The following is a 25,197-nucleotide window of genomic DNA, read 5'->3' as shown; positions in this document are numbered from 1 at the left end:
AAAGTAATTAGTGGATCCTCAGAAACCTTCTCTATTTATCTACACATGTAAGACTAGTCTGGAGAATCTAGCCCAATTGCTCTTGCTATATAATTATTTATCAATATTTCCAAGGTTTTATCTCTTCTAAGCTTGAAACACACAACATTCAGTCCATTATATTCATTCTTTAATATTCTCACGTATGTATTGAACAAATAGTTATCGAATGTCTCTTTTATGCTAGGCCCTATTCCAGACACCGGAAATAAAATAGTGTGCAATACACTGAAGTTTCCTGACCATGAGGAATTTATATTCTACTGAGGAAGATACAATAAAAAATAAAGCAAAATGAAAAGATTACCATAAGGACATGGAAGAAAATAAAGAATTCTATGATAGAAAATAGAACAGTGCAGGGTGATAAAATAATTACATAGGATGAGAGCAAGAGAAGCCTTTCTGAGGAGAAAGCATTTTTCAGTTGATACCCAGAAATGAGAATGTGTCATTCATGTGAAGAACCTTCCAGGGGGGCAGGTTGACAGATATAGGACTTGGAGATGGGAGATAAGTTAGCATGTCTGGGAACATGAAGACGACTGGAGTTACTGATTAGAATAAACTAAGAAAGAATAGCATGAGGTGAGTTGAGGGTAGGCAGGGGCTAGGTGATATAGGGTTATGACCTATAAGGAATTGGGATGGTATATTCTAAGGGTATTAGGATACTCCTGAGAGGTCCAAAGCAGTGAAGTCACATGATTACTTTTACAACTGGATAATAGCCTACATGTATATGGTACTTACCAAGAATTATTCCAAATGCCTTTACATCTGTTATTAACTCATTTAATCCTCATGGCAACTCTTGAAGTAGGTATTATTATCATTCAATTTTATAGAATGGAATATTTACTGTGAGATTAAATATCTTGCCCAAGATTGCAAAACTAGTAAGTAGCAGAACTGAGATTCAAACCTAGGCGATTTAGTTCAGAATCTTTGTTCTGTATTTTACTATGTTGCATTAGTTTGTAGGTTTTGTCCAAACCCCTAAGCAGGGATGTTCAGCAAATATCTTGTGTGCTAGAATCAGTGGAAATAGCATACTTATTTGTAGTTATGGCAACATATTATACGTAGCTACTAAAATCATAGAATTGTACAATTTAAGGAGACATGAAAGATTGTTATATGATATTTATAATGACACTGTAAGAAGATAAGCAACTCATCTCAGATTGCACATAGCTAGTTACATAGGCATCATAAAAACTACCGGGAGTTTTGTTAGGGCAGACATAAATAATTTAAGCAATGAATATATGACTATATTTCAACATTCTTATGAAAATCAATATTGGGCTATGTAAATTAATCAGATTTACATGAGATCCTTTTAATAAAAGAAGGTTTAAATTATTTCATGATAAAGTATTGTTTCAAACTGGGGAAAACAGAATTCTCTTCAATACTGTATTACATAAACTTGCAAACATGAAATATCTGATATTGATTAAATAGATTAAATCAATGTTAGAGAAAATGCAAAGATAAATTTTACCTCATTTCTTCTTAAAAGCTACACATTCATAATAGGGTTGCTATAGTAGCAAAGATACTAATACATCTAAGAAGACAACAAGTTCTAATAAAGTTAACTGTCAAGATTCATTTAATGCATAATAGAAGACAATTTATAATCACAAAAATACAATAATAGATGAAGCATTGGTTAGACACAGTAGGCATTTACTGAATCCCAAACATTGAGTATTCACTCTGAGTCATGTAGCCTTGCAAAATGTATGCTAAGTTTCTATCCTTATGGAACCTATGTCTTAGGCAGGGGAACCAGTCAAAAAAATTAAACAGCAAAGCATCAAAAACTACTAAGACGAATAAGAGTTGTGAATTCGTAAGTACAAAAACCAACACAAACTTTGCTAGTAAACAAAGTACGGTAGTCCTACTTAGGCATTTTGAGAATAAATAACATCATAGTTATCAGGAGCAGCTAAACATGGAGTCAATGTAAACAATTGGTCTGCAACTCACTTCAGGAAGTATATGGCACACCAAAGATGTGTTCATCTGTCACATTTCAAAACCCATCTTCATTATCATTCAGTATCTAGTAAACACCTCTCTCAATATGAGGACAGGCTGTGTTTCCATTAGATTGGAGTGATAGGATCCCAGTCCCAAGAGATTTACACAAATGACATGAAAAACAAAGAAAATTAACAGCTATGTCAAATACGTAACAGAAAATTGACCAAGTGGAAAAAGAAAGAATGTGTTTGACAAAGGCATTCACAAAATAGGCTATAGAAAGCAGGGTCACTTTGGAAGGGAGTAGTGGGGCGGGCGGGGGGGGGGGAATGGTGCTTGTCTTTGGCAGTTTGTTCTCAGGTCCATTTTTCATGCTTTTGCTTCTTTTTTTGTATCACAGCACCACGGAATCCTCTAAGTTGTGTTTTCCTTGTTTTTTGTTGGTTGGTTGGTTTGTTTTTGTTTTTGTTTTTGTTTTTAATTAGGCAGCTTATACTAGTTTAGCCAATGGGAGGAAACAGTAGATGATCAGAAAACCAGAGGGAGGAAAGGGAAAACAAATACCTTTCTTGCTTTCCCTTTGCTTACAGTAGTGTCTTTCATTTGCTGGGATGTCTTCCTTGTTCCAGATCCTTCTAGATGGTTCTATTGTAATTCCAGCTCTTACCAGGTGACTCCAAGTGCCTGGGTGCCACAACGCTATCCCTTCACCTAGATCTTCTAGTCTAAAAACAGTGGCTCCTTCCTGATGTGTCTCTGCTGCTTCAGTATCTCTAATTAGCATTTCAGTTTTTACAAGACTATACTCAATGCCCTGTAATAAATCCATCTGTTTTAAAGAAGTAGGTTTCCTTTTTTTACTGGCTGGATACTGATACAGAAAAGACACAGAGTAATGTAGAAGAATCTATACATATTTTAAGTTCTTAGAATATTGGTCTGTCCTTTGGGCTATCTGAGATTGGGAGAAAGATGTAAGCATTATATGCCTCCAGTTCCCATTAATTCCTCCTTCTATTCATTTGCCAATATATAAAATGAAAATTCTAACATCTACATTCTAGGATTATTTTTTTAAAAGATTTTATTTATTTATTCATGAGAAACACAGAGAGAGAGGCAGAGACATAAGCAAAGGGAATAGCAGGCTCCCTGCGGGGAGCCCCATGTGAGACTTGATCTCAAGACCCAGGGTAATGACCTGAGCCAAAGGCAGATGCTCAACCACTGAGCCACCCAAGTGCCCTACACTCTAGGATTATTGTGAGGATAAGATAAAGTTATGCAAAAGAAGTTCTTAGCATTGTACCTGTCTCATAGTAGGCCTTCTAAGTAATACTTTACTTCTTTCCATGATTTCTTTTTGCCTCCAGTCATTAATATCACACTTATACCCTCCATGAAGTGGCTCCTACTATACAGGGTCTTGGCTAAGACCTTTGTGTGTATGTATATGTATATGTATACATATATCTATGCATGTCTGTATGTGTGTGTATATATACATATGGATTTTTAAAATTTAATCATTACAGTAGTCCTAAGAGTTAGTTGCCGTTATTATATCCTTTTTCAGGTAAGGAAACAGGCTCAAAATGCTAATTGACATGTCTGAAGTCATATAGTTACCAAAGGTAGAGCCAGTATTCAAATTTATGTCTGCCTAATTCTAAAGTCTGTGGTCTTTACTCTTCTAAATGACCTTCTATCACTATAAAGATGGATCATATCTGGCTCTCAGATACTCTGAAACCAGGAAAAACACATAATTCCAATATTCCCAACTATTCCTCAACTTTTTACCTAAGGTGTTTTTTAGGGTCACCTATGGCTTTGGAAACAAGGCTTTTACCACAATGTTAGTGATGGATAACATAGCATATGAGATTGAAGTGTAATTTTAAGATCAATCAGAATGTCATAAAATATCTGTATAGTATATAGTATTTAAGAAAAATAAAACACTAAATATGGAAGGGTATTAAGTATATTGTAAGAGTATATGAAGGTTTGGCACAAAAGTATTTATAGTTTTTTTAAAGGGAGGCAAAGAAAGACATTTGTTTTTGAAATTATAAGATTATAGACATTTTTTAGTAGCCATCACACAAATAATAATGTCTGAATTATATATTTGTGAAAAAAATATAATTAAAACCATGAGAGGAATATTCTTTCTTTTTTTTAAGACTCTGCTTCAGCAAGATGTGAAAAAGAGAAGAGGCTATGGAAACTCCTCTGATTCCAGATATGATGATAGAAGAGGGCCACCAGGAAACCCTCCCAGAAGAATGGGTCGAATTAATCATCTATGTGGCCCTAGTCCTCCTCCAATGGCTGGTGGATGAGGAAGGTAAATGTCTGCTCTAAGAAGCAGACAACTGGACATGCGCATTAATAACAGAAGGAAACCATCAAGAAGTAGAGTGCTGACCATACTGGACAAGTAATTGAATGTGTATGCCCAAATAAGGATTGCTCTGTGCCTTCACAGATGAATGAGGTCGTGCTGGGAATTCCCTCCCCAGGGATCTGGCATGACTGACATGCAGTTGTATAAATGCACATGTTTGTCTCATAGTTTTATGAAAGTATTAATATAGTTTTTTTAACACTGAAAGCAGATTTATTGAAACAAATAATCCAAAAATGTGAAATAACCATGCCAAAGACCCTCCAGGAGACATGGGATGACATAGTAGGAATATGAAGCAAGAACAAGAAATCAATAAGAGATACCGAGTGGAAATGTAACTATAAAAAATATAACTGAAGTAAATAATGAGATAAATGGCAAGATAAATTTGAAGAAAAATGAAATGGTAAATTAGAAAATCAGACGGAGGAAACCATAGAAAATATAAAAGGAAAGCATAAAGATATTAAAAATAGAATAGACTATAGTAGGACAGTATCGTGAGACAGTAAAGAAGATAATCCCTAACTTTGCCTGGGAAACCCAAGAAAAGCCTAAGGAACAGAACTCTTGAACCGAGACGTAAAGAATGGTAGGAGCTCGCCAGGTGGGCATTGAAAGCAAAACCATTTCAGGCAGAAAACACCAGTACGCACAGATGCATGGAGGCATGAACGAACATAATTGCTGTGATCTGGGAAGGGCAGGGAGGCTGGCATGTCTGGAGCAAAGGCCACTCAAAGGAAAGTGATGATGGCTGATGTGGAAAGGCAAGCAAGAGTCGTGTTGGAAGGATTCTGGGGAGGTACATAGTATAATTGTCCCCCATTTTAAATCTGAGGAAGCTAAGTGAAGCTCAGACAGCTTGAGTGAGTTACCCCAGGTCAGGCCTCCAACTTGGGGGCTCAGGTTTTTTAAGACTCTGTGTATATAAGCATATGTTTATATGTTTATTTATGTGTATACATATATATACACAAATATATATATATATATATATATACATATATATATTTGATAATTAAAGAAAAGATCACCAGAATAGGTTCCTAAGCACAATTATGTATTTAATTGAAGAAGATACCACAACACATTCAAAATTGTTCTATGAAGAATAGTAGTGCTTTATTAAAATAAAAAAACATTACTACCAAAAAAAAAACCCAACAACAAACTTAGGAAGTTGTTCATGAATCATGAAAGACTTTAAGAAAGTTTAATCAGCAGTATTGGCGAGAGGGAGAATTGATTGCATTGCAGGAGGGGGAAACACCAGAAAAGTAAATTGAAATAAGATGTGTGGATCACTGAACTAGGAAGACTATCCATGAAGAAACAGATTTTTTTTTATAATAAATTTATTTTTTTATTGGAGTTCAATTTGCCAACATACAGAATAACACCCAGTGCTCATCCCGTCAAGTGCCCGTCACCCATTCACCCCCACCCCCTTCCCTCCTCCCCTTCCACCACCCCTAGTTCGTTTCCCAGAGTTAGGAGTCTTTATGTTCTGTCTCCCTTTCTGATATTTCCCACACAGATTTAAAAAAAAAAAAAAAAGGAGGAGAAACGTGCAGAATATCTTCAATCACAGAAATGAAGTGTGAATCAAGAATATAGTGGGTAAAAAAAAAAAAGAATATAGTGGGTTTCTCGCCTCTGCTTAGATGTAGAGTGTGAAAGAGCGTCACTACAAATTTACAAGAAAAAAATTGGATAACCTAAAAATTCACAACTTTTCTTGAACCCCTACAAGGGTGAAAGTTGCAGAGCAACCAACTAACCTAAAATCTAAGTAAAGACAGATACTTCCAAGGAGAGAAGGATATGAGTACTTGCTTCCCTGGGACAGACACTGAGTGACATACAAGCAAGTAAGAAAAATTCACTAAAATTTCTTTTTTAATGAATTGCCACAGGCCAAGCATTGGTTAGCATGATAGTATAGAAGACTAGAAACCACAGATACAGGGAAATTAGCAATTTACAGAAACTTCTTCAGTGGACTTCATTGAGTGTTTACAAAGAAAGATTTGGGCTGGTACAAGACAGGAGAAAGCTTCTACCCTGGAGCATGCAGGGGAGGGGATAGCAGTGGATATGAACAAGTCATTAAGTGCCACCCAGGATCCTTTTTCCTGCTCCCTACTATAGAACAAAAGCTTTAAACCTCTGTGGCTAGAGCAGCAAACTCTACTGCCTTCAGGGCACCAGTAAAGAGCCAGTATAGCTGGGGGAAGGTAGGCGATAATACCCTCTACCCCTGGGACAGAGGCAGGAAAATGTACTGGGTCTAGACCTTCCCTACCACTGAGGAGGGAAGAATCATTAAAAAGATCCCAACCCCAGTACATACCAAGATTGAGGATCCAGGAAAACAAACCTCTTCACTTTCCTCCTCCCACCCCTCACCAGGTGTCTATTGTTGGGGGGAAAAAAGAGAAGGTGGTAAGAGAATTTTGAAGCACAGGCTCAGTGTGGTTTTGTTAGAGTATCTCCCTCTCAGCTTTGAATAGCATTCAGAGATACACCTGAATAATGCCTTATGGTATTTTGCTACCCTTAATTTGGTTGAAAGTCATATTTATTAATTGTATAATTGAACTAAAACCTCAGTGTGATTCTAGTATAACTTTTACTCAGCTAAATCTTATTTTTAAAACAGGGCAAAAATTCCATCTTGGTTCTTAGTTGATTTCATGTTGAATCTCACTCCAGTCTTGAACATAGGTTGAGGAGGTGATTTAGCTGAGTTTTAGGCCCCATGCCCACTCTTCTGTACTCAGCACTGATGGGGTGGGCATCTGCCAACTATGTTTCCTATGATCTGTTGCTAGCTGGATTTCTATTAAGTCTATGTTCTGCCAATAGGAAGACTTGTGAAAGGTCAAAAGATTGAGAGAAAGCTTTTTGTTTTGAATCCAATAGTATGGCACTTGGTGGTGGTTGTTGGAAATTGCAGTGTCTACAGCACAGGTAGGATGATTTTTGGTTCAGCAGCGTGGATGGAGGTAGTACCTATTGAGAAGTTCCAGCCATGGTCAAAGTAATTCCCATTTAGCAGATCCAGAACTGGTCATGATGGTGTATCTGGCAACTTGGCTGCAGGTGCTTAGACTCTAGTCCATAGTTATAATCAACTTTGGAATTTACATTATCCATTTTTAAAAAAAAAATTTATTTATTTACTCATGAGACACAGAGAGAGGCAGAGACATAGGCAGAGGGAGAAGCAGGCTCTCTGCGGGGAGCCTAATGTGGGACTTGATTCTGGGACCCCAGAAGGGGGTCTGGGCTGAAGGCAGACACTCAACCACTGAGCCACCCAGGTGCCCCTCAAGTTTTTTCTTCTGCAGTCACCTTTCCTTTCTCTTTTACAATTTCACTCCTTTAAATACCTTTATAGACAACTCCTTGCTTTTAATTCCCTCTGATTGATATTCCTACAGTGATTTCTTTATTCCTAATATATTTGGTCTTAATTCATAGACATTTAAGACTAGGAGTAGTGGAGTAGTTGGAACACAGTACTGGGACTGACTTGCCAATGAAGGCAAAGAGTTTTGTGTCTAATATATATTATCTGACAAAGAGAAGTCCTAATCACACTTATGCAAAGTTAAATTTGAAGTGAAAAGGTGAGTATTGATTTAATGGTGCCATTTTTTAGACTGTTGACCTTCCCTTATTGATCTGTCATCAGTAAAGTGGAATTAATATGGCTATTTCTTAACAAAATGAACATTTCCCCACATATTTGTGGGAATATCTGTTCACACTTGTATCTAGGCCTTTGGACATGGGAATTTAATCTCTTCCTTCTTCCTCTGTGCCTCAAAGATTAATAGATACTTCATCTGTGAAGCCTTCTTTGACATATTTCCTCAATGCTTCAAAGATTAATAGGTACTTTGTCTGCCAAACCTTCTTTGACATAGCTCTTCCTCCCTGTTGTGTGCCTATGCCATGAGCTTTCCTAGTACATGTACTTTACTGTCAGAACATTTAACTGGCTTTATGATATTTGCTTAATTGTTTTTACAAGTGAGTTCCATGAGGGCAAAAAAACCTTTTTCAACTTCCAACCATACTGCAGTGATAATTCCAATTGCTTCTTTGGATCATGGCCCATCTACCTGTTGCCAGAATAATTGTTGAGTTCTGGGATGACTCCAAATATCCATTAAGTTACACTGCCTCCTATCTCCAACAGTACAGGAAACACAAAAAGCATAAAATATGTTTCTAAACCCTAAAGAACAGACAACTGCTTGTGAAATTGAGGCATGTGGAAACTGAGAAACAGCTGTTGTGTGAGCTGTAGGAGGACTTGTGCCACAAATCATAGTCCTTCACTGACCCCAGACACTTCTGTCATGAGTAATCTTCCTGGACTTTTCCTTTTCATAGAGAGAGATGTGAATGTAGGATGCCAGGTCCCATATGGACAAACTTACCTGCAGCTTTTTCTTTATTACTTTAAATTCATAAGGTCCCCAAGAGAAGTTTATGCAAATATGCCAGAGGTATTTTGTCACAAGTGACATTTGCATGACAATCTTTCAAGTGGTAAATTTCTACTTTCACGTACAGAAGAATTACCACTAATTTGTCTTTTCCCAACTTAATACATGCTGTCACAACAGCACTTTGGTCTGGCTATGACTTACGGAAGCTTGTAACATTTGACTTTCTTTTTTTAAAATGTGGAACAATGGTTGGGAAGCTTTCTAACCATAAGGCGAGAGTGCAGAATGTCTTTCTCTTACAATCTTTATGTCTAGTGACAAGAACATTTGCCAGAAGCTGTTCCAAAAAAGCCAACTCCCACTAGATGTAGTAAAAGTATAAATATAGACTGATTTTATTTGGAAATTGACTCATGCTTTTTACATAATTGCAACTAGATGAAATTAAAGCTTTAGAGATTTGAAATTCCAATCAATCTGATCTGAAATAAATGTAAATCCTGCAATAAGTGAATAAATTGCACATTTGCAAAATGATAAATGGCAGTTATCGAATTCGACTAAGCAATATTAACCAATAAACTTGAAACATTGAGAAGGGGAAAAATTACATTTGATTGCATATCAGTAAATCCTGCGGGGGGCGGGGGGAGACGTTTTGTTAAAGGTTATGGAAATTGTACAGCAGGCATGTTAAATTATCATGGATGGGAACGTGTTCCTTACTTGGGTACTTACTCTGACTTCTTGTTCATGTCAAACTAAATTCCAGTTTAAAGTTGTAATGTACTAAATTCCATCTCCACTAAATTTATATGACGGGCTTGTCACTTCTGATGACAGTTGTCTTCAGAAATGAGCCTTTCTACCAGCTTTTGACATGTGACTGTAAAAATTTACGTGAAATTTAGATCTTAGTGCTGTGGATTTTTTTTAAACAAGCTTTTATTCACTGGATAAGTTTACTTTGACAAAAAAAAATGAACACTGAGAAATTCTTTAAATTAGAATGTTCTTCCTTGATACAAATTCTACTTGGTTCCAAATATTGCTCAATAACACAGTAGATTCATCTACAATAGTTTTACTATGCATTATCCTGGCCAAGGTTATGCTTTTGGATTGTATATTTTATGAACAAAAAGATTTGGAATTATAGCTCCCTTAGGACTAAAGGAATACATGCAAATGATAGTTCAATGTGTTTGGTTATAAGCATCCAAACAATGAGTCAGATACTCCTTCATGTAAGTCTGTTTCAGACTTTGATTGGATAAAAATGAATGAAACCCAATCCTTAAAGAATTTATAGTTTATTAGGAAAATCAGATAGGTTTGCAAATAATTTCAACTCAGGACAGAACTTTACAATCACTTAGGTGAAATACAGATGAGGCCATAGGAGAATTCAGGTGATAAAAATAAAACTTTTGGCTGAAGAATGAAGGAACTCAATTTTACAGCAGGTTGAATTCTGTGTTGGAAAGAATATGTCCAAGTCCTAACTCTCAGTACCTGTGAATGTGGCTTAATTTGGGAATTTATAGCCTTTACAGATGTAATTAAGCAAAAAAAAGAAAAAAAAATCTCTAGATTAGATAATTTTAAAGTTAACTTGGGCCCTAATCCAATGACTGGTGTCCTTATAAGAAAAAAGAAAGATTTGAGACCCAGAGACACAAGGGAGAAAACAAAGATTAAATTATGCTGCCATAAACCAAGAAAGACTGGAGTCCCAGAAACTAGAAGGGATAAATGAGAATTCTCCCTTAGAGCCTTCAGAGAGAGAGTGGCGCCCTGACAACATTTTAATTTTGTATTCTGGCCTCCAAAATTGTTAGAGACAATTTCTGTTATTTTAAGCTCTGAAGCTTGGAGTAATTTGTTATAATAGCCCTAGAAAATGAATATAATACCATCACAGAGATGACATATGAGTTGGATCATGAAGGATGGATTGTGTCTGGACATTCAGAGCCTATTACAGACCAAGATGTATGGCATCCCTTGCAGAGGGAATACTTGAGTAAAGACTTGGAATTGGGAATGTCTGAAAGAAAGAGGAAGTGAGTTTTTTTTTAACATCCTAGAATAATAAATGAATGATGTGGGGAAGTAGAAGAGAGCAAAAGAAAATGGAGATGGAAGTATGGGAAGAAAAAGAAAAAGAATTGTGAAAGGAACAGAAAGGTTGAAACTCAGGATAGGGACACCTGGGTTGCTCAGTGGTTGAGTGTCTGCCTTTGGCTTAGGTCATGATGCCGGGGTCCTGGGATTGAGTCCTATATGGGGCTCCCTGCTCCACGGGGAGCCTGCTTCTTCCTCTGCCTATGTCTCTGACCTTCTCTCTCTGTGTCATAAATAAATAAATAAATAAATAAATAAATAAATAAATAAATTTATATCTTAAATAAAAGAAAGGAAAAGAAAAGAAACAAAACCCAGCATGGAAGCCATTGGAGAAGAAATGCACCAGAATAATGAAAAATACTCTATTGGCTGAGGAGCATGAGACCTAGAGAATGCGATTCCTCATCACTCGTGTCCCTCTGAAGCACAGACATGAGAGGGAGAATATTTTTGATAGGGAACAGCCAACCACTCCATTTGCATGCAAGCGTACTCTAATAACATAAGAAATAGATTAATCTTGTTTTAAGTTTTTATGCAATTTTAAAATCAGAAAGTGTGATGCCTCCAGTTTTATTCTTCTTGCTCAAGATTGCTTTCATTATTTGAGGTTTTGTGGTACAATATGAATTTCAGGATTGTTTATTCCATTTCTTAAAAGAATGCCATTGAGATTTTGATAGAGATTGCATTTACTCCTTAGATCGTTTTAAGTAATATGGAGATTGTATAATATTAATTCTTCTAATTCATGAACACAAAATGTCTTTCCTTTTATCTGTATCTTCTTTAATTTCTTCTATCAATGTTTTATCATTTTCAGTGTACAGTCTTCTACCTATTTGGTTACATTTACTCCTAAGTATTTTATTATTTTCGTTGTTATTGTAAATGTGATTCTTAATTTCCTTTTATTTATTTTTTTAAGATTTTATTTATTTATTCATGAGACACAGAGAGAGAGAATGAGGCAAAGATACAGGCAGAGGGAGAAGCAGGCTCCATGCAGGGAGCCTGAGGTGGGATTAGGGGCGCTAAACCGCTGAGCCACCCGGGTTGCCCTTAACTTCCTTTTCAAGTAGTTTGTTGTTTATGTACAGAAATGTAAATGTTTGTCAACAGATAATTCAATCTTAAAAAATAAGAAAATTGTACCTTTTCAACAACATGAATGAACCTGGAAGTCCTTATGCTAAGTGAAATAAGCCAGACACAGAAAGACAAACTGCATGATCTCATTTATATATGAAATCTAAAATAGTCCAAATGATAGAGGCAGAGAGTAGAATGGTGGTTGCCAGGTGCTGGGGGAAGGGGATCTGGAAAGCTATTGATTAGAAAGTACAAAGTTTTGGGATGCCTGGGTGGCTCAGGGGTTAAGTGTCTGCCTTTAGCTCAGGGCGTGATCCTGGAGTCCCTGGATTGAGTCCCTGGATCGAGTCTCATATTGGGCTCTCTGCATGTAGCCTGCTTCTCCCTCTGCCTGTGTCTCTGCCTCTCTCTCTCTCTCTCTCTCTCTCTCTCTCTGTGTGTCTCTCATGAATAAATAAATAAAATCTTAAAAAAATTAATTAATAAAAAGTACAAAGTTTCAACTACTCAAGATCAATAAGTTTTGGCGATCTAAGGTACAGTAATATGACCATAATTAAGAATATCATATTGTATATTTGAAATTTGCTAAAAGGATAGATCTTTAGTGTTCTCACCATACACACACACACACACCCAAGGAGATGATAACTATGTGTGGTGATGGATATGTTAATTTGCTTGATTATGGTGGTATTTTACAACGTATAAGAAAACATCAAATTGTATGCCTTAAACATATACAATTTTTTATTTGTCAATTATACCTCAATAAAAGCTGAAAAATATGTCTTTACATAATTTAAAAGGTTTTGTACATAAACTGTTTTTCCAATAATTAGTTTCCTGATCAATTTCCTTTCTGTTTAGGATTTACTACTCTATGCTTTCTTCTGTGCTAACCTCAATCCACTTACCTTTCTTATCTTATGTGGGTTTGTTTGAATTGTTTCATATCTTCCAAGAGAGAAAAATGTATTACTTTACTTTCTTATCTTTCCACTGATATTCCTTCAGAGATAAACATTTTTTTTATTTCAAACAGTTTTTTATAAGACTTTTTAAAAGTAAAATCAGACATTTTGAATTATGGATTAAGCAATAATTGAGAAACATGTGACACTATTCAATGATAAGTCTCTTTGCCTCACTACTTTGATTTTTAAGCATAGAATATTGAAGATTGGAAAACACTTTTATATACATTATCTTATTTGCTCATTTGCTCTTTATAATAGTGAGCAATGGTATGTATACTAATAAGCTGCTTTATTTTTTGTTAAAGTCCTGATTTATAGTACATGACAATTTCTGTGGCATAGATATTCCAACCATGGCCAATTTCAACCTACCAATGATTTAGAAGTGGGCTTGTAAAATTCATGAATATTTACCGGTCAGCTCTTGCAGTCAATCAGCTTCAGCACATTACTGAATATTGGGATTTATATGCCCATTTTATCAAAGAAAAACAGGAGCCAAGACAGACTGAGGAATTTTCTCAAAATCACACAGCTAGCATGGAGCTCAAGCTATCCCATTCTGTGCAATAAATTTTTTATACCATGACTCCCTTTATTCCAAACAATAGCAAGTTTTCATCAAAATTGCCTTATTGTAGATCTCTTGCCTATTCATAAAATAATTTGAAGTATATACAGATTAAAATATATCTTTAAAAAAATAGGGATCCCTGGGTGGCGCAGCGGTTTGGCGCCTGCCTTTGGCCCAGGGCGTGATCCTGGAGACCTGGGATTGAATCCCACATCGGGCTCCCAGTGCGTGGAGCCTGCTTCTCCCTCTGCCTATGTCTCTGCCTCTCTCTCTCTCTCTCTCTCTCTCTCTCTCTCTCTGGGACTATCATAAATAAATAAAAATTAAAAAAAAAATAAAATAAAAAAAATAAAAGGCATCTATAGACAAAACTAAATGATTATATTAAAATGAAGCAAGGCAGTCAACAGCAAAAAGTATGGATATTTATTTACACCAACATTTTTTTTCTTGCAGAAATTTGTCATGAGGTCTATTGTTTGGAGAACATTTAATGAGAGCAAAGTGTAGCCCTCTAGTTATGATTTTATAAAATATGCAAACTAAATGTTTTCTCATAGGTGTTCAAAGGCAAAACATCTAATATTTACACAAAACTTATGGAGGCAGTTGTGTAAAGATTGAGATATAGGAGATTAATAGAAAAAAAAAAAAACAACTGCGAGAAGTAAGCCTTCTCTTAGACTGACCTCAAATAAGACATTTTTAAAGGCAACTTTTATTCAAAACAAATTGATAATCTACTTTTTTATAGGTCTATGAGGCCACTAATCTATATTTCTCAATAAAATGATAGGGAAAAGCTTCAGCATAAGACATAAAAGGCAGAGGCTGTTTCATATTTGGAAAGTTGAACAGCAGGAATATATGTTCAGAAGATGATCAGAGTACTTTAGCTGAGAAATAAGTTACAGATTTTGTCATAAGGAAAGACTATTATTTTCCAAAATAAGCCTGAAATTTTCTCCTTCCTACCCACCTCCCCAAACAAATCATCGTTCGATTTGTCATTCATTTATTTATGCGTTCATTCAACAAATAACTACATGACCACTATAGTATGAGGTATCCTGTTGGCAACTGATGATAAAGTTTGCTGTCTAATCACAACATCCTTGTAAGAAAGAAATATTTTCTACTCGAAAGAGCAATACATCATTTTAAAAATTGTGGGCATTACTTATCTGATTGGATTACAATTTAAATAAATATTTCAAATCAATGTTTACCAAATAAATTTAGAACAGAATTTAAAACTAGGGCTGCTTCTTCTGCTGCTCTCCTTCTCATTTGGTCATTCCCATCACCCCAGCTCTCCAAGAGGAGAACAATGTTCTACACCATCTACCAGACACCAGGTACTGCGAGTCTGTCAGGTTAGATATTTTGGCCCCTACCACTCTCAGAAATCAAAACAGAAATGAGAAAACCTCTTTGGCCATGTGGTTAGTCTGTCTGGCTTTTCTCTCTGGAGCCACACTAACAAGGTCAGTTTCCTCCATCAGTCACCTCATCTTAAGAATGTCAAACTTAATACTTGTTGCCTAGGAGCTGGAATGCTTTGCACTCAAGCCTGCCTGAACTGTGACTGCCTCTACTTGAGGTGCTCATTCTCTTTTGTAATTAAAATTGGTCTTTGGGTGTGCTATTGAGTCCCTTGTTGCTTCGGGTTCCAGCTGTGCTACTTTTGATTAATAACACGTCCAGATTGTATGATGATAACCTGCTGTGATCAGGATTACTGTGTAAGTGCACAGAAACTGATAGAAAATTAATCAACTAATTGCATAACACCTAAAAAAATTAATTGCGGCTTTGCTTTTAAAAAAATAGAAAGATCAAATGTGTACAGAATCATTATAAGTAATATCAAAGAAAACCAAATTAACTCAGTTCATTTAAACAATCATAATAGGATCCAGTGCTTTATAAAATCAGTGGTACACATAAAACACTTTTTAAATGGCGGTTCTAATGACCTACAACCAATTAGGAGAAGGCAATATGCCTACTCTAAGCACAAACTGCCATTATGTAGAGTTATCAGTACAAGGATAGAGACTAGGGAATATTTTTATGTGCTGAATCTTCAGCGTGAAATAATATATTTATTTGACACTGTTTTTTTTAGAAAGGTTTTTATCTAGAAGGACACAATAGCTAGTTGTTAAAAATATGACTCTGAAAATAAAATGCCAGGATTTTACTGCTGTGGCACAAAGTTGTGTAACTTTGGGCAAGTTATTGTAATGTTTCTATGCCTCAGGGTTTTTTTTTTTTTTTTTTTTACTCTTAAAATGTGGATATGTAAAGACCATGCTTTCATGGATTATGTGAGGACTAAATGAGTTGATTCTTATAAATTACTTAGAGCACTATTCATCATGTTCTAGGGAAAAACTAAGTGTTAGCTCTTATCTGAGGGCTGTTCTCAGGGCCAGTTTCACAGGTGTGTGAACTGTACCCATGCTCTGAAGGACCATGCTTAGTTTAATGCTCCACTATTGCTGCCTTAAAATTCTTAATACTATTTAAACAAAGAGCCCCACATTTTCATTTTGCCTCACTGCCCAAATCCTAGTTCCTACCTTAGGATCTGGATAATTATCAAAGTGAGCTTACTCCCTGACACCAATTTTTTTTTCTTTCCTATCACTAACTTCTCACTTCTAGAATCCAAGGAAGAAGGACTATTAAATGAACTTTTGCATATTATAGAATGATACATACATAAGGCCAATTTCATTGTGCCCCCTCCATCATATTTTCTTTTCCTACAGTTAGGCATAACACAAGCTATTCTGGTAGACACATATGATTGCACAACTTTGCTTTATCTCACCTAAAAGAAAAGAACATTCACGGCAAAAGAGCATTTTTAACATAAGTTGTATGAGAAGCAGATGTATTTTTCACATTTTACTTAAACTAAGAAATAGGTTTCAATGTTAACCAATCTTTATGTCTGGAAGATCTAAATATGGTTCCAATATTGTTCTAGTTTTGTGGTATTATTATAATGCATTGGTGAATACTGAGTCATGATGGCAATAGATGACCAATGTTCTTCCCATGCCATTCATATTATTTGTGTATGTGTGGTGTATGTGTAAGAGGTGTTGAAGTATATGTATATGAGAGGGAGTATGGGAGAAAGGCACAACTGAATTACCAAAAAAAAGAAAAGGAGAAGGAAGAAGAAGAAGAAGAAGAAGAAGAAGAAGAAGAAGAAGAAGAAGAAAGACCATTAGCTGATCATCCTCTAAATTTGGAATGTTCATTTTAAGGCACAAGCATTCAATATGAGATGTTTGTTGTCAAGCCATCTGGAGTGATATTGTCATTATACGTGGCTAATTGTTAAACCTTTCTGTCCATATATATGCATCAGAGATATAAAATATCATGAATCAATTTTCATCAAAATAAACTCATGTAAAATACTGACAAATTTTAATCAATTATCTATAAGAAAACAGTAAGAAATTAAATTATAAAATACAAATAAGAGGAAAAGAGGAAAAACTCTCCATCACAATATAATTGAATAAAAGTCTTGGCTTAAGAGTGACTATAACTTATTAACCACTGTATTCTGTGCAGAGACCCTCTTATTATGTTCCTGTGTTGTTGGCATTATTGTACCTCTCAAACATTAACGACATTCCAGGCACTGTGCTATAAATAGATAAATGATTGATTGATAGATTAGATAGATAGATAGATAGATAGATAGATAGATAGATAGATAGATAGAATTCATTTGCCTTAACAGAATACTACAAACTGGGTGGCTTTAAGAACAAAACTTTATTGCCTCACAGTTCTGGAAGCTACAAGTCTATAATCAAGGTTTAACAGGATTGGTTCCTTCTGAGGGCTATGACAAGAGAATCTATTCCAGGCCTCTCTCTTTGGCTTATAGATGGCAGTCTTCTTGTGCCTTTTCTCACTGTCTTTTCTCTATGCAGGTCTAAGTTGGTTTTTCTGTTTGTAATGCAAGTTCCTGACTTAAGCTTTGATTTTTGAGACATCCACTGCAAAGATGGCTATCTCCAATAAACATACTGCCAGCCATACATTAGAGAAAGAACCAGGCTGCCCCTGCTCCCAGACTCCTTTATCTTAGAGATCTTGGTTGATTTTGAGAACTGTCCATGCACTTTAAATTCCTGCTTTTAGTATTAAATTCACCAATAAAGAGTGAGCTCACTTCTAAGTGTCCTCCCTTGACCATAATAAAAGCAGAACCCCAGGCTTGTGCTCTCTCTCTCTCTCTCTTTTCCTACCCCAGACCTCATTGTATAACCCCAGGTGAGTCATGTAATTTCCAGGAATTATAAATAATAAACTTTTCTTTTTTAAAAGTGTTCTGATGGTTATTGCTGAGGATGTCTTATAGTCATAATAAGAACCACAAAGGCCAATCCAGCCATAACATTGGTAAAAAATAGGCTGAGACTGGCACAAAACAATGCCTGTGTCCAAATTTCCCCATTTTATGAGGATATTAGTCATATCGGTTGAGGGTCCCACAATACTCCATCAGGACCTCTTCTTAACTAATTACATCTGCAAACATATTTCCAAACAGGGTTGCATTCTGAGGTCCCAGGGGTTAGGATTTCAAAGTATTGATTGTGGGGACACAATTAAACTGAAAGGAAAAAGGAAGGAAGGAAGGAAGGAAGGAAAGAAGGAAGGAAGGAAGGAAGGAAGGAAGGAAGGAAGGAAGGAAGGAAGGAAGGAAGGGAGGAAGGAAGGGTCAGTCAGGGAAAGGTTAATACCATATGATTTCACTTATATGTGGAATTTAAGAAACAAAAGAACAAACAAATAAACAAAAACCCAGAATCTCAAATATAGAAAACAAGCTTGTGGTTGCCAGAGAGGAGGTGGGTAGGAGATGGGTAAAATAAAGGGGATTAATAGAACACTTATTTTGATGAGCACTGAGAAATGTATAGAATTGTTGAATCATTATCTTGTACACCTGAAACTAATATAACACTATGTTAATTATACTTCAATTAAAAATAAATAAATAAAAAGAAAAAAGATACAATTTTTGCTTAGAAAGACTTTATCTGATAAGCAAAACTCAAACCTGAACTTTGTGTAATGACAAAGATGTGATCAAAGTAGTGCAGGGGTATGAAAGACTGAGCAATAGATTGTTCTTTCCGGAAGATGTAGAAAAGCATTGTTCACTGGAAAAGTGACATGTGAGGTGGGTCTTAGAGAATGAGTAGGAGTTTGTCCACAGGAGAATGCAGGGAAGAACGTTCTAGGCAAGCCTGGAGCATGAGCATACCCATCAAACCATGAGGGTATATCCCATGGATAAGGCTTAGTTACGATGGCTTTTGTTGATTAAGTGGTTAATATGAAAGAACTGTGATGGAATGTCACTCTCTCTTCTGAGGCCACCTCCAAAGCACAAAGCCACGATGAAACAAGTCCCCTTTGGAAAATATGCTCTCTAACCCCAAATAAGAAACGGTGATCATTCTATAAATCAGATTATCAATTATTAGTTTTGAATTAGTTTTCTCTGCTTTCTATGTGATGTTTTCACCTCAGAGAAGTCTAACCATGATCTCTGTTAAGTCTACAATTCTGTGAAGATTTTCTTGAATTTATTGTCAGATAATCTTGGTGTGATATCTTCAGCATATAAACATGTGGCAATCTTTTTAAGATTGTAAATATCAAGAGGGCACTATCTCATATTACATAGTGGATGTTGTTGGTGTCACACTAAAATACCTTTCATAAAACCCAGGGCCAAGTAAATGATGGCTCATAGCTGCCCCAAGTCCTCTTCCAGTAAATGACATCATGCAAAAGGAACCTTCTACACCCACATAAAGCTGACCTCAGTTTGACTGACTGGCACGGGGGTTCAATCAGCATCCTCCTTGCTTCAAGGTGGGGCAAAGTCTATGCTACAAGTGGTGCTCTAGGGCTTCCCTATGATCAGAACAAAACTAAACTCTTTCAAAACTACTTCCTGTCTTAATTTTCTTTCTCTGTTCTATCCTCATACCTCATTTCTTTCCCCTAAGAACAATTGAACAAGAATCCCTGTCTCAGCTTCTGTTCCTAGACAATAACTGGGCATATGTATGTTTTGGGGGGAAATTTTTTTTTCAAGATTTTATTTATTTATTCATGAGAGACACAGAGAGAGAGAGAGAGAGAGAGAGAGAGGCAGAGACACAGACAGAGGGAGAAGCAGGCTCCATGCAGGGAGCCCAACGTGGCACTTGATCCCAGGACTCCAGGATCGTGCCCTGGGCTGGAGGAAGGCACTAAACTGCTGAGCCACCCAGGCATCCCCTTTGGGAAATATTTATTGAACTGAAATTCAAAGCATAGCAATTATCAAAGTTACTAGTCTTAACAAAAATCCATCTATACAAATAAGCATATATACTTTTTTATGGTTCTCCTATGATTATTTTATAAATAATCAGTTTGCATTAAAATTAACTGTGGTTAATGATCTTCCCACCCTTAATTGAAATAATTTGTCTAAACACAATGAGTAAAGTAATTCCTCTTTTTTTTCCCCAACAAAATAGTGTACTATACATTGCCAGGAAGCAGAAAGTTTGATGCATGCTTAAGCATTCTCTTTCTATCTCCTAGAACATTTACTTTGTACTGATGGTTTAGTACCTTAATTTATAATAAAATGAATTAAATTCATTTTTTTATATAAAAAATAATCACTATAATCAATTGAAACAACAAAAAGAGATATAAAACACAATTGGATTCTGTGCAAATCTTATTAATTTTCAGCAAATGAAATAGAGCTCAATTTTATTATTAGACTTTATTATGGAAAAGATATCAAAAGAATAACACATTCTAAAATTTAATCATACCAAATCCTCAGCAATTTTTGAAAAAGAAAATAATAAAAACAGCCTTGAAAAGTCAAGATTGATTTCTTTAATATGACTACCCATTGTTTAATTACATTCCTGGATGAAAGTTATTAGTACAATATCAGTATCATGTTGAGCAATTTTTATTGTACAGAACTATGTCAAGGACAAAAGTAGGGAAGGTGATGAAGAACTGTTCTTTTTTCTCTCTGAACATTCTCTCAGTACTTAATCTGAATATGATATTTAGCACTTATATGTATATGGATTATGAATATCAATCTTTGTGTAAGTGAATAAGATAAAAAGTTCTTCACACACACTTCAAGTTCCCTCACACCAGAGACTTTTCATATGCCTCTTGGTCCTTCATTCTTGATTTTGTGTACAAACAGGGTAAGTAATTGAGCAATCTTGTTTTAAATGCTTACACTCCATGAACTTCCACATTCTCATCTGTAAAATGGACATGATATAAGCCATGTGTCTATCCAGAGTTATTGTGTGGGTGGTATACATAAAAACTCATTTTGAATTCTAAAATAAAAGACAAATGAGTTACTACTCCCATCATTTGCTCTTCTCCATTAACATTGTCAGATAGCCTCTCTTTTTAATCTGGAAAAATATTTATATTTTATTGGATTCTCCCTTTTTTTGTTGCTTACAGAATCCAGGCCAGAGTCTTTTCATTGAGCTTCCTAAAGAAGCATGTGGTTTTTGGAGCCAGTACATAATTTATATTATGGTGTCCAAATCACTATGACTTTTTCATTTTAACTCCAAGAAAAAAAAAATGGAGGTATTCAACCTCAAAACTTCAATAATCTCTGAAGATTTTACTCAAATGCTAACATCATCAGAACACACGTGTGTGGGTGACTTTACAAGTTGATTTACCAAAAGACCAGATTTATTATATACTCTCTAACACATTAGTTAATACCATGAAAGTGACCGATGTTTGGATAATTTCAATCTTGATCACGTTGTATAGAAGCACAATAGAAACATTAGAGTGAATATCACGACTGATTTCTCATATCCTAGAAAATCCTTTTAAATCAAGTCAACATGAATAAGGTATGACTGTAAAATGAAGCTTCATTTTTTTCCTGAACCTAACAGAATTTATACCACTAAATGAGTATCATTCTACTTATTAAAGTTTGTGATCATATTTTCTTAATTATATAAGACAACAGCTTTAACATTATTATTAATATTTTACCTTTTGTTCTAGATATAACTTCAATGATGGTGAGATTTGCTCAAATCATTTTAAAAATTCACCTGCTAGAACTGCCTTTTTTTTTTTTTTAAGTGCTGCTCCATTATTACATCAGACATTTTCGCATTCTTAAAAACACAAAAAAAATGCATGTGTTTGCCTTAACATAAAGCTAATACCCATATAACACAATTTCATGAACTCACAGATTTTCACCAGCAAAATGATAATATAATATAAATTAAGAAGTAAGATGTTACCAACCCTTCCCAAGATCCTGCATGTGCTTGTTCAAGATCTGGAGATCCTGCAATCCCCTTAAAGGCAACTACTCTCTAGAATGTTGTGATAATTGATTCCTTGCCTTTAAATAGTTGCTAGGTGGAAGCTAGATATGACAGTGGCCTGAAGCAGAGTCCAAAATTCTTTAGGGAGGAATGAAAAACTAGGCAGTTAGTTAGACAAGAACGGGAGGCAATGACAGTGATAAATATGTTACATATTAGAAGCCTGGGGGTGAGGGGTATGCAGGGCTCAACCTCCTGACCTTGTGGCTTCCAAAATCCTGGAAGAGCCACAAGTGCAGAGGATGCACTCTGCTCTTCCACCTCTGCCGCAGGGTAGCCCCTAGAGTCATTATAATGCATTTCCATTAGGATTATAGCCGGCAACCCATGGAAAAAGGCTGCCATGATGGTTCTGATATAGGTCTTATAGGGTCAACAAGTCCCCCTCCCAATCTGTGGGAGGAGTCCCCCAAAGGATTCGAAGTGGTCACCATTAGAGACCACCCAATGGACCCCCAGTCCATAAAGACCCAACAAATATCCAATCCCAAAACAACCTCAGGTCAGTTCCACCTCACAGAACTTTCCCACTGTCCCACCTTAAGTGTTTACACTGCTTTGTGCTTGCTACTTCCCTCCTGGCTGTCTTTATTTGAGCTCAGATCCTCACTGTACATCTTTTCATGGGAAATTCAAGAACCGACACTTGGATTCACACATGCAGACTCTCCCACTGGTAACAGTTTCACCATCCATGTATTCATCTCAAAGCAAGATGATGTATTTTAAAACCTGTAAATTGAACATGTATCATGTATACTCTTGAGTTTTGATTCCTTGTCTCATCTTAATATTTGTGAGATTTATCTTTGTGTTACAGTTTTGTTTTGGTTTTCTCATTTTCATTGAAGTGTAACCGCACCACAATTTGTTTATTCATTTTAGTGTTAATGGACATTTGGATTATTCCCAGTATTTAGCCTGCAATGCTTCTATAAACATTATGTTTATAGCTTGGTACACATATGCAAGAGTTTCTTCAGGGTATATATGTAGGAGTTGTAATTGCTGGTATCATAGAAAATGTATTTCTTTAATTTTACTAGAGAAGGACAAACTGGTTTCTAAATTGGTTGTTCCAATATATAAAACCATTAGCACATTGCTTCCCACCAGAATTCAAAATAGTCATTGCAATTAACACTTGCAATTGTCATTGCAACTTTTTCATTGTTGTCAATCTGTTGTATGTGGAATATCATCTCATTGTATTCTTAATTTATACAAACCCAAGGCATTCATAAGATATGAAATCAAATAGGGGATACCTCCCCTCAGTGTAAAATCCACACCTAGATACATCTTTTGTACCTATTGCATTGTGCCATAGAAGTAGCTAGAGCAGACACCCTTGCCTTGTTCCCCATCTTAAAGGGAAGGAACTTATTTTTTCACCATTAAGTATAATGCTAACTGTGTTTTTTTGTTTGCTTGTTATGATTTGGTTTTGGTTTAATTTCTGACATATAACCTTTATCAGGTTGTAGAAGTTCCCTACTATTCCTAGTTTGGTCAGAGTTTTTATTGGAAAAGGGTGGTGAGGTTTGTCAAATACTTGTGTTGTATCTAATGACTGAATCATGTGGTTTTTGTTCTTTAATCTATTAAAGTAGTCATTTCATTAATTGATTTTTATATACTAAAGCAATCTTGCATTTCTGGGATAAATCCCAGTGTTTAATTCTTTTCTGGATTTGATTTGCTAGCATTTTGTTAAGGATATTTGCACCTATGATCATGAGAGATATAAATATTGCTTTATAGTTTTATTTTCTTATATTGTCTTTGGCTTTGTTACTGGCATTATAAATGGAGGTGAAAAATCACTCCCCCCCCCCACATAACATTCTTTTCTGAAAGAGTTTCATAAAGGAATGAATGGTGTTGGTTCTTCAAATGTTTTCTAGAATTTACCATAAATGTCAACTGGTCTGGGCTTTCTTTAGGGGAAGAATTTAAATTTTAATTCCTTTACTCATTTTATATCTATTCAGATTCTCTATTTTTTTCTTTAGTCAATTTTGACAATTTGCTTCTTTCTAGAATTTTTCCATTTTACTTGAACTGTTTATTTTGTTGATTTTAAATTGTTTATAATACATCCTTATAATCCTTTTCATTTCAATAGAGTCTAGTACTGTTTCCTCTTTCACTTTAATTTGGTATTTTGTGACTGCTTTCTTTTTTATTTGTCAGTATGATTAAAGGTTTATCATTTTTGTTGATCTTTCCGAGAAATTAACTCTAAATTTTATTGATTTTCTATAGTTTTCTATTTTCTCTTTCATCAATTTCTTCTGTAATCATTACTATTTCATTCTTCCTTCTTACTTTGGATTTTTTTTTTCTCCTTTTTTCTGGTTTCTTAATATGGAAGTTTAGGTTATTGATTGGAGACTACTTATTTTCTGATATTGGTGTTGAAATCTATAAATTTCCCTCTAATTAATATTCTAGTCACATCCCATAAATTTTTATATGTTGTGTTTTCACCTTCATTGAGTTCAAATTATTTTCCAATTTCCCATCTCTTTTCTTCTTTAACTCATCTAGTGGTATTTCTTGTCTGAAAGTCTATTTTGTCAGGTATTAAAATAGCCACTCCAGCTCTTTCAGTTACTGTTTACAGGATATATATTTTTTTGCATTCTTTTACTTTCAATCTATTTAAGTCTTTGCATTTAGGGTGTGTGTCTTATGGGCTTCGTAGAGTTGGATGTTGCTTTTTATATCCATTTTGACAATCTCTGTTGGGTTATTGAAAAAATTTATATTTAATATAATTATTAATATAGTCAGCTTCATATTTGCCACTTTATTATATATTTTCTATATGAATTCAGTCTTTCCTCATCCTCTTTCTTTCCTCCATTCTTTGGTGTTAAATATTCTTTAGTGTACCATTTAAATTCACTTTTTTAAAACTATATTTTATGAGTTATCTTCTAAGTGTTTGTTAATTCCAGGGATTACCCTATGAATCTTAACTGTCACAATCTACTTCAAATTAATTCTAGTT

The 25,197-nt window shown here is 35.3% G+C and overlaps 1 long non-coding RNA gene across 8 annotated transcripts in view; it reads right to left on the bottom strand.

The window, feature by feature from the left end:
* LOC140622212 (uncharacterized) overlaps positions 1-21,944 on the bottom strand; it is a 72,970-nt gene extending 51,026 nt beyond the window's left edge. For all 8 annotated transcript variants that reach the window (XR_012021962.1, XR_012021971.1, XR_012021953.1 and 5 more), the window contains exon 1: positions 21,832-21,944. This is a non-coding gene — a long non-coding RNA (uncharacterized lncRNA). The remainder of the gene's footprint in view (positions 1-21,831) is intronic.
* Positions 21,945-25,197: the final 3,253 nt, after the last annotated feature.

Source organism: Canis lupus, chromosome 2, assembly GCF_048164855.1.
Source record: "Canis lupus baileyi chromosome 2, mCanLup2.hap1, whole genome shotgun sequence".
In the NCBI taxonomy this organism is placed as follows: domain Eukaryota; kingdom Metazoa; phylum Chordata; class Mammalia; order Carnivora; family Canidae; genus Canis; species Canis lupus.
Note: the sequence above shows the minus strand (reverse complement) of the source record. Positions and strands in the feature narration are given on the sequence as shown.